The sequence below is a fragment of the Diabrotica undecimpunctata genome, chromosome 5 (assembly GCF_040954645.1).
Source record: "Diabrotica undecimpunctata isolate CICGRU chromosome 5, icDiaUnde3, whole genome shotgun sequence".
Taxonomy (NCBI): Eukaryota; Metazoa; Arthropoda; class Insecta; order Coleoptera; family Chrysomelidae; genus Diabrotica; species Diabrotica undecimpunctata.
Genome location: NC_092807.1, coordinates 135,389,536 through 135,403,675, shown reverse-complemented (window position 1 = coordinate 135,403,675; position 14,140 = coordinate 135,389,536). Strand labels below are relative to the sequence as shown.

Here is a 14,140-nt window from a genome sequence, read left to right as displayed (position 1 = left end):
TGCAGATGACACTGTCCTACTGGCTGATACAGACACAAACTTACAGAGGGTTATAGACCACCTTAAGGATGCTTGTCGAGAGTTTGGAATGAAGATCAACGAAAAAAAAACAAAAGTAATGGTGATCCAAAGAAAACAGAATATCCCCTTACCTATAAAAATAAATGGGAATATTTTAGAACAGGTAAACCAATACAAATACCTTGGCTGTTGGATTAATTGCAAGCTGGACCCAGAACAAGAAATTAAAGCGAGAATTGCTCAAGCTAGGGATAGTTTCTTTAAGATGCGCGTTCTATTCTGCGATACACATATAAATATTAAATTGAGATTAAAACTTATAAAATGTTTTATCTGGTCTGTTCTTCTCTACGGAGTCGAAACATGGACTTTAAAAATAAAGAGCCTGAATAGAATCGAGGCATTTGAAATGTGGGTGTACCGTAGAATTTTAAAAATTCCTTGGACAGCACGAAAAACAAATGAAGAAGTACTAGCTAGACTCAATTTAGAAAAAGAACTATTGAGAACAGTCAAAAGAAGAAAAACCAGTTATTTAGGGCATTTGTTGCGCAACGAGAAATACTACATCCCTCAGTTGATAATAAAAGGCAAAATAGAAGGAAAGCGAGGAATTGGAAGAAAAAAATTGTCCTGATTACGTAATATCAGAAACTGGACAGGACTTGGATTTGAGGAACTCTTAAGAACAGCTGAAGATAGACAAACGTTTGCCACCATAACCGCTAACCTCCATTGATGGAGACGGCACTTGAAGAAGAAGAAATTTTTAATATATCCTTTTCGCCACTGCGGGGGACTTTAGTTCCCGGCCGCTAGTTCATGGTTTTACTGTACCGCTTTTACGTACAAATGAAATATTTCAGTAATTTATAGTCAACCCTCATCAATCGCCAACACTGGTGTCATCACATGATTGAATTTCCTAAATTAACATCGATGTATTGTGGCACATCCATGGCTGTCTGAGTTATTAATTATGAAATTGCAAGAACCCGTTGCTTATTTTAATTAAAATTAAGGAATAAAGCGTCTAGACTTTAATACTATTTTTCTTCTTCTTTAAGTGCCATCTCCTCGACGAAGATTGGCAATCATCATGACTATTCTGACCTTCGAGGCAGCTGCTCCGAACAATTGCCTTGAGCTGCAACCAAACCACTCACTCCGGTTCTTCAACCAGGAAACGCGTCTTTTTCCTACGCTTCTCCTACCCTCTACTTTTCCTTGAATTATGAGTCTCAAGATGTTGTATCTTTCGTCTCTCATCACACGTCCGAGATATTTCAATTTCGTTTCTTTTATTGTATTTTCCATTTCCCTCTCTCTGCCTATTCTCCTTAACACTTCTGTATTCGTGCTTCTATCTACCTATGGAATCCTTAACAATCTTCTAAATGTCCACATTTCAAACGAGTTAAGTCGATTTATTGTATTCCGGTTTAATGTCCATGATTCAGCTCCATACTCGAGTACACTGTGTACATAGAATTTAACTAGCCTTATTCTGAGGGCCAATGTCAGATCTTTGCTGCATAAAATCTTTTTCATTTTTACGAAGTTGGCACGTGCTTTTTCAATTCTGATCTTATATACTAAAACGCTAAGCCCTTTTCTTGTCCACCACTTTACTCAAAAACCATATTAGACAATTAAAATATTTTTTCGGAATATTATTAGTATTACGTATGAGATTGTCAAGATATACTTTTGGTACAAAAATTCACTTCCGGTTTTGAGATGACCGGAAGTTAAAATTTACTTTAAGTTTTAGACCCCACAATGTATATATGGATCGAAAGGTCTCGTCGAGACGAATCTAAATATGTACTTCCGGTTACGATCCGACACCGGAAGTGACCCGAAACGCGCATAAAACGTCAAGATAGAGCAAATCTGACACCGGATTCGTGATCAGCATGCAAAATTAACTGCTAAATGATATCCATGTCGACATTTGATGAACTAAAAATTGCATTCCGGTTTTGAGGTCGACTTCCGGTTTCGTTTTTATTATTCAAATCAATAGAGAATTCAACGTTGAGTTCAAAAATGTAAGTTCACGAAATTATCATTTATAGTTTTTGAGTTATTGATAAAAATATTTTTACTTCCGGTCATTGTATATATTGTATATTTTTCTCGCAAAATAAAAATTTCATTTAAAAAACTCGATGTTGAGTTGGTCCGCTAGTTTTAATACTATTACAAGTAAGTAAAAAATAATAAATAGTAATTACAATGTAAGGTGTTTTAGCAAACAATAATCTAGTGGGATCGTTTGTTCCCTACAGTAGTTATATGGGATCAAAATTACCCATCAGTAATAAACTTTTTCTTTTTCAGATATGAGACGAAACCGGCCTCTTAGTGAAAAAGAGTTAGAAACAGCTATACATAATATAACTGACTTCGAAGAAGAACCATTTTCAGCATCTGATGAGTCTGACTATATTTCTGGAGATAGCGAAGATGGAAGTGAAGGAGGAGTTCAAATGAGCTATGAAGAGGAGGAAGGTAACAGCAGTATTGAAGAAGCAGATACAAGCAGCGATGATGAACGCCATTCAATGAACGATAAAAACGGTAATAATGGAAGTGGTGAAGCTATGACGTAAGTCCCAATGTAAACACGCATGTTGTAACTTAAAAAATACCTTCGAAAAATTTTATTATAGAAGAAAATTGCTTAAGAAAGCGAAGGGTGTCAATCTTTTGCAATTCAACGAACAGTCTTCTGAGCTCGATGTGTTTTTAAAATTATTTTTTAGAAGCTTGTTCGTACATATTGCTGATAGTACTAATAAACATAAAAAGCTATTAAAAAGAAAAAAGAATCTTAACTGCGAGGAAACCGACATGTATGAAATTATGATTTGTACTTGGCTGCACTCTTGTGATGTCCTATAACAGGGTGCCGAGTTTTTATGATTACTTTATGATTATTTACGATTAACAATAAATCATTGTCAAATAGTATAATAAAAAATGCTATCGGTAGAGATCGATGTACTTTCCTACTTTAAAAAATGTATTATGACCCAGCAAAACCTCAAAATTGTTCTAAAACATACTATTTAAAGACGTCGTAAACTGTTTAAACACGATTTCAAAAGGCAAGATCTGAATCTTCTAACCAATCCATTGATGAGACGATGGTAAAATTCAAAGGGCGATCATTTCTCAAACAATACATACCTAACAAACCAATCAAGAGAAGTATCAAATTATGGCGACGCTACGATTCCATGACTATTTGCATATACGACTTTAACATTTACTCCGGTAAGGAAATCACAGCACTAGAGGGGACTCTTGGGGAGAAGGTGGTAGCGACACTATGTCAAGCACTTCAATCAAAAGACGTATGTTTGTGTAACGATCGTTTTTTTTACCACTGTTGATTACATGAGTAATCTTGAGTTTCCATTTCGTTGGTACATACATGAAGCGCAGAAAGAATACGCCACAATTTATTGATAAGAAGCTATCTAGAGGTGAATCAGATTCATTGGTAAATGATAAAGGCATAAAGGGCAGTTAGATGCCAGGACACTAAAGAAGTTTTACTTTTATCAAACTGCCACTCGCCATTTTTTCGCAGTGATGATGAAAACAATTTTTAAGTCTTGCTGATCCTGCACTGTTAGGCAAATGCCTGAAAGGCAAACCACAGAACCCCAATGAGAGCCTCAATAATCTTATTTATTCCCACATCCCGAAAAGACCCTTTGTCACTTTACCTACACAACAGTTTGGGATCTATGAAACTGCTTTATCATTCAACGAAGGCAACTCTGCAAGATTTTAGAACATTTAGGTTTAAAAGTTGGTTTAAACATGTTAAAAGCCATAAAACGTTTGGACTGCAAGCGTATTCAAAAGGCTGAAATGGCAGCGACTGAACTAAAAAATAAGACAAAAGAAAACCCTAAGCAAGGGGAAGTTGGAAGATCCAGACAAACCGTCATATGGTGCTGGACAACACTAAAGCCCGGTATGAACACCCGGCTCGGCACAACCCAGCACGGCACGGGACAGACCAAATTCTTGTGTATAGATATAAATGCAACCTAACCCATTATGAGCGGTTGGCTCAATTCGATTCATTCCAGCATGCAAACGGAACGGCCGGAATTCTCAGAGGAGAATAAAATCCGTTGAGGTCGAAAGGCCAGTGCGTCATACTTGTTGACACGTTGACAGTAAGCAGACATATCTTGATTTTTTAATTGAAAGCGCGTTGTGTCTTTTGAAATATGGAAGAACTTTTAATTAAGAGTGTCAAAGAATACTCATTTTTGTATGATGCGTCTGACTCAAGTTACCATGATAATAAGAAAACCCACTGCATGGGTACAAATTTCCGAAAAAAATTGAGCAATGGACAGGTACGTACATTATCTTTTTTAACCATCAATTCGTTTTTTTAACATGATGCATATTCGTTAAAATTGTGCAGTTTATGTCTTTTAAAAACTTTTATTTTACGATATTTTTTAAAATATTTCATAGATGACATCATGCATTTCTAAAATAAAATTAAAACAACACAAACATTTCTCCTATATATATTTTATTAATAAAAATATTCAGTGAAAGCTTCCCTGATTATTTCTGCTGAAAAGTGCGTTCGACCGCCAATATGAGGAAGGTCACGAAGAAAACAAAAGTCTTCTTTCTCTAGTTCTTTTGGTTGCCAGGAACGTTTATCGTTTCTCAAAAAATTGTGCAGCACTACTGTTGCTAATATGATTTTATCAAAGTCGTACACTTTATAGGCTTCATTATTGGCAATTTCGTTTGAAGAGTAAGGTCTCATAATATTATTTTTTAAAGGAAACGCCGCATCCGCTACAGTAACGAATGGTAATACTGTATTAGTATTCGGCAAAGACTTACTAGGAGGAAAATTTAATTCATTAGCATATAATTTTTTTTCCAAGAGATGACGAATTGAATATCCCACTATCACTGTTCCTACCATAGGCCCCTACATCAACCGTGACAAATCGATATGTTGCATCCACTAATGCCAAAAGAACTATAGTATGCTGATGTTTATAATTAAAAAAGAGTGACTCACTTCTTGGAGGTTTCTCTATGGCCACATGCTTACCATCTAATGCTCCGCAGCAATTTGGGTAATTGCACATTTCATGAAAATCGCATTCAATCTTTTCCCAGTGCTCTTTGCTTGGATTAGGTAAAACAACAGGTTGTAAGTTTTCCCAAATACCCTTTCTACATACACAAAACTTGTATAATATCACTATAATCGTTTATAAAAGCGTTGGGTGTAAGCAATCTTTTTTTGCAGCTGATGACTGTAGGAAGAAATGGATGTCCCTTCGAGATAGCTTCAGAAAAGCATACGGAAAACGGAGGACTACAAGTGGACAAGCGGCTAAACAAATCTGGCCATGGAAATTCGAAACAGTCATGTCATTTATAATTTCCGCATATTGCAGAAAGAAATCAAATTTCTAATTTGACACGTGACCCCGAAAATAGCAATGCCTCTTTACTGATGCTGAAGTTGACAATCCAGAAATAGACAGCGAACCTATAGATTTTAACATAATCACAGATGATAACACTGCACATAAAACAACTACCGTAGCGAGCAAGAAAAATAAACATTCTGCAGTAAAGAATGTTGCTCTGCCATTACATTCTCCTCCTCCAGTCGTACAAGTTCTTCAAGACTATCTACAGGCAAGAAAAAACAAAACAGAAAGCACTGCAATTGAAAAAAGTGATGCGTTATGTTATTTTTTTAAAGCAATGGAACAAATGGTCAGAACATGTTCCTTACCACTGCAGATAGAAATAAAAGGAATCATTTTAAGCCTTTTTCCTAACTATGAGTTAAGAAACTACAATTTACAAAATGAAACATCCACACCTTCGTATTCGTCCAAAAGACCTGCCTTAAGTGCCTCACATATTGCACATTCTGCGATACCTCCACATTACCATTATAAACAACCATATACCGTATGTAGCAACGAATATCCACCACCAATAAGTTCTCTCAACACCCAACAGCCCTCCAATTCACCTAGTGAATCTGGATCAGATCAGGTTTATAACATGGATGAGCCTTGGAACGATATATTATAAATATTTTGTGTAAAAGACTTAGGCGTAAATAAATATTGTTTTTTAAGTTTATGTTTCGTATACACAATAAAAAAAGTTTTTTTATTTGTTCACTATACTTACTTCAGCGTCAGTGCAAGGCGCTCCTCCCAGCTGACAGGTTCTCTAAATGGAGTATATTTCTTCGAAAAAGGTAGCATGTTAAGCAACTCATAAAATTTTTTTGAGACATTCGAAAATATTTGAAAAATGTTGCTTCATCTTTTAACAAATCCGGAACTTGCCATATTCTCTTCTTGTTTCAAATATTTCGTGTTCCCAAAAACGATGTTTCCGTCGTAATTTTGCATTTTCGTCTTTTTCAATCTTAGCACAAATTGCACTTACTATTATAACCAATTCTTCCGTGCTGTGCCGTGCCGGCCGTTACAAATGGGTTTTTGGACGTGCCGGCCTGTCCTGTGCCGTGCCGGGCTGTGCCGAGCCGGGAGTTCATAATGGGTTTCTTGCTTAAGTGTAAGTGTACCGGTAGCATTCTTTATAGCTTATTAGAGTGTTTTATGTTTTTGCGATTTCCCGATTTTTAGGTTTTTTAATTTTTTAATTTTTGATGTCAAATATCTCTGGATCCTGAGATGATATAAGGTTAAAATTTTTATAGTAGTTGTAGATAGATAATAAGAAGTTTCTGGTAAAGTTTTATTGAAAAATTTACAAAAACACGTAAAATAAAAAATAAAATCCAAACTTGAGTTTTTTAAGTATTTTAAAAATTTTTACTAATATATCTAAACAATACATCTAGTTTCAAAATAAAAAGGTCTCTAAGTTCTTTGGTTACAGAGATATATGACATAATGTTAACATTATCGTTAAATGGCACTTCAGGTGCCCTTAAGTGCAAAAATTGAATTTTTTAAGTTTTTTTGGGTTATGATTAAATATTATTCTCTGAAATTTTCTCTTAACAACGATATATAACACGTTATAGTAGAAAATATCCTTGGTTACAAAACTGTATAGTGTTAAAATGGGAGACAAAAAGAAAGTAGGTACTACTAGGTATAAGACAAACAACACAAAGAAAAACAAACTAACGGTTGTAGCAAGCCTTGGTCCATCTAGCCCTAGTTTACAAACTGTCTATAAAAACTTAGGTCTCTAAGTGCTTTGGTTAGAGAGAATTATGACATAATATTAACATTATCGTTAAATGGGACTTGAGCTGCCCTTTTAAACCGTTTATTATTATTGCCTCTATTGTATTATTTTGTGTTAGTGTTTTCGATTATCAAATTACTCTACCGATGGCCTCATTGTATTCGTCAATGCGATTATATTTGCAATCGTGTTCTATGTTATGAAATAATATGACACCATTTGTAAATTCAAGAGTCTGCAATCTATACCTAGGTCCAAGTTCATAACGTCGTCGTATAATAAATCGGCAAAATGTAAATAATGGAAAATGAAGAAAAAATAAGCAGCTGTATTCGCAGTAGCTAAATTTAAAAAAAAAATTGCACATGTCTGTATGATATGAATTTCCAAACGTGATTTATTTGTTTATTTAGAGATAATAACAGTAAGTAATATTTTACTATAATTATAACTTTAACATATTTTTCTAATAAAATGGAAAAAAATAATGCAATGAGGAAATCAAACGAATAATTCATCACGGATTAAGAAAACCGTATTATGTTGTAAGATTATATTTCTATAACCATTATAAATATATTTACTTGACAATGAATTGAACTTTCGAGAGATAAACCACTAGTGATAACTTCTATTTACAAGGATTCCAGAATAATTACCCACATTATTAGTTTTTGACTTCATCGTGTCTGTAAGTGAATGTGTGCCTTGGTAATTAAATCTATATCGTCGATCTTGATGAAAAACGTAAGCAAACATTAATTTTTATAAAAAATATTTCTAAATGTAATTAAATTTAATATGAAAACCTAAATGTAGTTATACATCTACATATAAAAAACAAATATATTCTTATATATGATATTTAGTATATCAGAATATAATAGTTTTTATACTAAACTATATATCTAATATTTAAACATAGTTTTCTATATAGGTACTAGTTTAATTAATAAAGCATGTAATAGCTTTATTTCTTTGACTCCGTAATCTTTTTCTCAACTGTTAAATTTCTAGTTAAAGCTTATTGATCAATATTTTTTTAATTACGTCAACAAAGGTGCATGTAAATACTTTGAACGTATATCTATTACATATTGATAATTTATTAAATATCTGACATACGTAATACAATTTTATCACTTTTATAATAACAGATTTATTTGTTATACAGAATTATTATTATTATTATTGTTTTTTTGGTCTTAGGTTCAAGACCTATTTAGCCAGACAATTGGTTTAATATGTAAAAACAATCTCCTACACTTCCTTTAAATTCATGACAATTTCCTAACCATTCGTTCATTCACTCAATTTCCTAACCTTCCCATTGAAAACACTATTGGGTGACTATACAAAAAGGATCGAACAGGAACACACCCTTCACGCTAAAGTGCTTTTCATAGCGACTTTTTTTTTAACACAAACAATACAGGCAACGGTTAAAGGTAAATGACATAAAAGTAAAGACAATGGGAACTAACGTCCTACCATTTCGGAGTCACACAACACTGAAAAAGACAGTTTATATTTTCCGTTTGGTAAGTTTGAAAAATTCCCATAAAATCGATCTAATAGTTGAATTTCGACTACCTAAATAAAGAATAGAAGCAACGTTCTGCGGCAGTATGATTTTTTGTTGGGAGATGGCTTGAAATAAAAATTGTATAGCTTCTTGATTATATCGACATTGAAACATCCAGTGGCTAAGGTCGTCATAATTACCATTACATTCACATATATCAGTTTCGGAAAGTTTTATTTTATATAGGTAAACGTTTACTTTAGCATGTCTAAAAAGGCATCGAACGTACATAGTATACATTTTCCGAGAGATGGGGCTTCTGTCATTTGGGGGAGTAGATGGAAGAGTTGGATATATAGGTACTGTAGTATGTATTTTTGCTACTGTTAGTAAAGGATTGCCACTCAATTTCCCAATGAAGTCTAACATGTTTCTTCCTATCTGAAACTATATCCCATTTCGGCAACTCGTTGTACTCTATACCCACTAAAGTAGCGTCTTTAGGCAAATGGTCTACTTTTTCATTGCCTGGAATAGTAGAGTGACCTTTAACCCACACAAAGTTAACAATTGTTTTTAAAGAATTTAAGATCCTTAGCTTTTGATGAAGGAATTACTACAGCAGGTTTATATTCATATAGTATGTCAGAATTGGAACTAAATAATGGAATCCCTTCTCCATTGAATGAATATTGTGATAAATTGGGAAAAGCAACAGCTAGAGTTGGAGAGTTTTTATTTGCCCTCCATTTGTTTGTTATATTTTCAACAGAGAGACAAGATATTTTTTGTAATAAGTTGTTTTGATTATTAAACTGGCATTTAAGAATAAATTTTTCTGTGAAAAATAGACGTCTTAAACGTAAAGGTGGCTCGTTACATTCTGCCAAAAGGGCTGGTGTGAGAGTAGATTGGAGAGCTCCTAGGACTAACCTTAAAGCTTTTTATTGTATTAGATCCAATTTAATCAAACGAGATTTTGTCGCTGATCCATAGAAAAAGCTTCCACAGTCCAAAATTGATCTGGTATATGCTCTGTAAAATAATATGTTTATTTTCGGGTCTGCTCCCCAATCGTATCGATTAACGGCTTTAAGAATATTAAGGCTTTTTTCACATTTAGTAATGCAATTATTAATATACTCGTTCCAGGTTAATTTTGAATCCAAGGTAACACCTAGGTACCTATGTAAAACTGTTATATACAGGAATTTCCAGCTGGGAGAATTTTAACGTACTAACTTTTGGTAACATGTGTCCCGAAAAAAATACTACACCTGACTTCTTAGGTGAGATGTCAAGCCCATGACTATCAAAATACTTTTTGCAATAAGAGATATTTACTTTAAGAGCATTAACACATTGTTGAAAAGTTTTTTTCTCAACATAGAAACAGAAGTCATCAGCATATTGTAAAATGTTACACTGCATTCCCATAGTATGTAAGTTTAATAAATACAAGTTAAATAATAAGGGACTAAAAACTGAGCCCTGAGGTAACCTTTTGTTAACTATCCTTGGACTAATCAATGAATTATTTAAACGAATATGGACTTGCCTATTTGTAAATAGATTGACTAGGACATAAGCACATTTACTAGGCACTCCTAATTTAACAAGTTGATCAAACAGAAGGTCGAGAATAACGTTATCATATGCACCAGAAATGTCCACAAATAAAGCAGCTGTGTATTGATTTTTAGAATAAGTTAACTGGATATCGGTTGCTAAGTGTAAAATGCAATCCATAGTTCCTTTCCCTCTACGAAACCCAAGCTGACCGTCTGGGTAAAGGTTGTTACTTTCCATCCACCATTCTAATCGATTTTTGATGATTTGTTGAAATGTTTTTAATATACATGACAAAAGAGATATCGGTCTTAGGACATTAGGATCATTAGCTTTTGGGATAGGTATTACAAGACACTGCTTCAAAGAATCACAGTTATCACTTTTATTTGGAATATTGTTAAAAACATCACGAAGAAATTGAAGTGATTTGTAGGCAAGTTATATATCATAAGATAATTGATACCATAAATCCCAGGGGAGGATCTCTTAGAATACTTGATATTAGCAGTTAGTTCATTGATACTAATAGGAGATGATAAAAAATGTAATTTAAATGTATCTTAAGTGGGATATATTGGAGAAGGAACATAGCAAGGAGCTATTTTATGAAACAAATTTTCAACGATATTTTCGTCGTGCACATACAGATTTTTATTTTTTTTTTTTAATTTTCTTAATTCTATCCCATATTTCAATTGGATGAGTTTGTCTGTTTAGATTGAGACAGAAGTTGGCCCAACTATTTCTACATTTCTGTTTAAAGGTTCGTTTATACTTTTAAAAAAGCATTTATTTTTTGATATTCAACAAAGTTTGTTAGACACATATTTTGTTTGTACCTTTTGCATGCAATTTTTCTCTTATTCGATATCTCATGGCACTCCTCGTCCCACCATTTAGGTGATTTGAATGATATATTTGAGGATGGTCCTAGAATTTTGCAATTTGTATCGGTACCAAATAATTCATTTATTTGATTATTATTTTTATTGTTTATACATGAACTCATATTAATATTTTCATGTACAATGATATCCTCAACAAGAACTTTGACTCGATTATCTTTATTAAAATTACCATTCAGCGGCCCCTTGCTGCTGGTGGAAGAACTGTTTTCCCCGGACATCGGTCCGGGCAAAAATATTCAAAAAATCAAAATAGTGAACTTGGAAACCATAGACCAATAAGCTTGACTTCGAAACTCATTAAAGTAATCGAAAATAATATTAAATCTCGTCTAAATAATTTTTTAAAGAAACATAATATATTATCTGAAAGTCAATATGGCTTTAGAGAGGGTCTACAGAAGATGCAATTGGTAAATTTATAAAAAATATTTACTATTCTTTAGATAATAAAAAAGCTTCTTTATGTATAATTGTAGATCTCTCTAAAGCATTTGATACTGTAAACCACAAAATATTGTTACGTAAACATAAAAATTACGGCATCATAGGTGTGGTCTTTAAACTGTAGATGGTAAAATCAGCATGACCAGAACTGTAACTTACTGAGTCCCGCAAGGAACGGTGTTGGGGCCGCTTTTTTTACTATTTATATAAACACATTACTTACATTACAGACCTCAGGCCAGATCAAAAGTTTCGCTGACGATACAGCCATTTTTTATAGCAAAAGTTAAAGGGAAATGTCAAAATGGACTTTGTAAAAATAAAAAAATGGTTTCAACATAACCAGTTAACATTAAATATTGAAAAAAATAATTACTTGCCGTTTTTGTCATACACTACTGGGTTACCAAACTTCAACCAACTTGAAATTGACAACGATACAACAATTCCAAAAGCAGAAAACATTAAGTACCTTGGTATTGTAATAGACACTTAAAATGGGATCATCACATTAAATATGTAGTTCAAAAAAATAAGTGGTTTACTCATAAAATTTAAATATCTTCGCGACTTCCTGGATGTTCAACACTTGAAGATTTTATACTATTCTCTAGTACAACCAGAATTAGCCTATGGGAGTATTGTATGAGGTGGAGCCTACAATGCTCACTTTAAAAATTTAAACGTTATACAAAATTGGATAATCAGAATAATATATAGAAGGTGTATAAGATCTTTAGTAGACCAATTATTTACAGACAGTCATTTCATGGATTTAAACCAATTGTACTCCGTCAAATCGTTATTATATTTACACAGTATTTATTTATTTATTTATCGTATGGCAATTACAACACATTTAGAACAAATACACAAACACTAGTAATATAGGTATTTGACAAACTTTAAATAGTTACAAACAAACATCAAGTGTATTTATATAATCAATTGACTCTGAAGTTGCAAACAGGAAGTCTTCAGGGCTACCATTGTAGGATCTTGAGGGACACTCTTGAATAATGTGGTCGATGGTTTGGTTCTCCCCACAGTCACATTGAGGAGAGGGGTTCTTTCCCCATTTATGTAGCATGTATGCACATCTGCCATGTCTGGTTCGGATCCTATTTAGAGTGGACCATGTTTTGCGTGGAAGATCAAAACCTGGTGGTTTGTGGGTAATGCAGGGCATGTTATTTTGCCATTCGTTCCATTCTTGGGACCATGCATTCGTGATGTTTAACTCCTCATGTATCATTCTTGCCGTTTTCATTGGTGGTTTTCTAGAACGGAGACGGGTATTTCGTGCATCCTCGGTATCTTGGTGGATCGGCAGGTTTATATTGTTCATGATCTTTTTGTATTCACGTGTAAGTGCGTCGACTCGTCGTAAATGTGGAGGTGGGATGTGACTTAATACTGGAAGCCATTGGGTGGGAGTTGATTTAATTGTACCAGCTATCATCCTCATAGTGCTGTGCAGCTGATTGTCGACCTTTTTTACGTGTGGACTGTGTAGCCACACTGGAGCACAATATTCAGCGGTCGAGAAAACAAGGGCTAAGGCAGTAGAGCGGAGAGGGGAAACCGATGCCCCCCAGTTGGTACCGCAGAGCTTCTGTATAATGTTATTTCTTGTACTCAACTTTTGGGCAGTTTTTGTTACTCTTTAAATGATAGCGTTCTGTCTAGTGTTACGCCCAGGTACTTCGGTGTTTTGTTGTGGGTAAGTGTGGTATTTTCAAACCGTATGTTCAGTTCCTTTCCAGCAAGTTTATTGTTCAGGTGAAAACAACTTACTTCTGTTTTGGATGCATTTGGTTGAAGTCGCCACTTGCGAAAATATTTGCCCAATGTATATAAGTCTGCCGTCAGAACTTCTTCAGGCGTTTCTAGTATTCTGCATCGTGTAGCGAGGGCCCAGTCATCGGCGTATCCGAACTTTCTTGACTGTGTTTCCGGCATATCTGCTAGGTATAAGCTAAATAGTAGTGGAGAGAGCACTGACCCCTGTGGTAGGCCATTCTTAAGTTTCTTTGGTCGGCTGATATCTGTGCCCATCACTACTTGAAACATTCGGTCGTTGAGCATGCTATCTATTAGGCGTGCTATTGGTTTACAGGTGATTGCACGGAGAATTTTGTATATAAGGCCCTCTCTCCATACTGTATCGTAAGCTGCCGAGGGATCAATAAATGCCACTGAAGTTTTAAGTCTTCTTTGGAAACCCGCTTCGATGTAGGTGGTGAGTGACATTACCTGGTCTGCACAGCTTCGTTCTGGTCAAAAACCCGCTTGTTCGACTGGGATCACCTGGAAAAGTTCTGTACTGATTCTATTATATATATATATATATATATATATATATATATATATATATATATATATATATATATATATAAGCCTC

General features: G+C 34.2%; 1 protein-coding gene across 2 annotated transcripts in view; it reads left to right on the top strand.

Annotated features, from left to right (window-relative positions):
* Positions 1-7,877: 7,877 nt before the first annotated feature.
* LOC140441828 (MFS-type transporter SLC18B1-like) overlaps positions 7,878-14,140 on the top strand; it is a 52,647-nt gene continuing 46,384 nt past the window's right edge. For both annotated transcript variants that reach the window (XM_072532766.1, XM_072532767.1), the window contains exon 1: positions 7,878-8,034. The gene's annotated coding sequence lies outside the window, so the exon portion shown is untranslated. The remainder of the gene's footprint in view (positions 8,035-14,140) is intronic.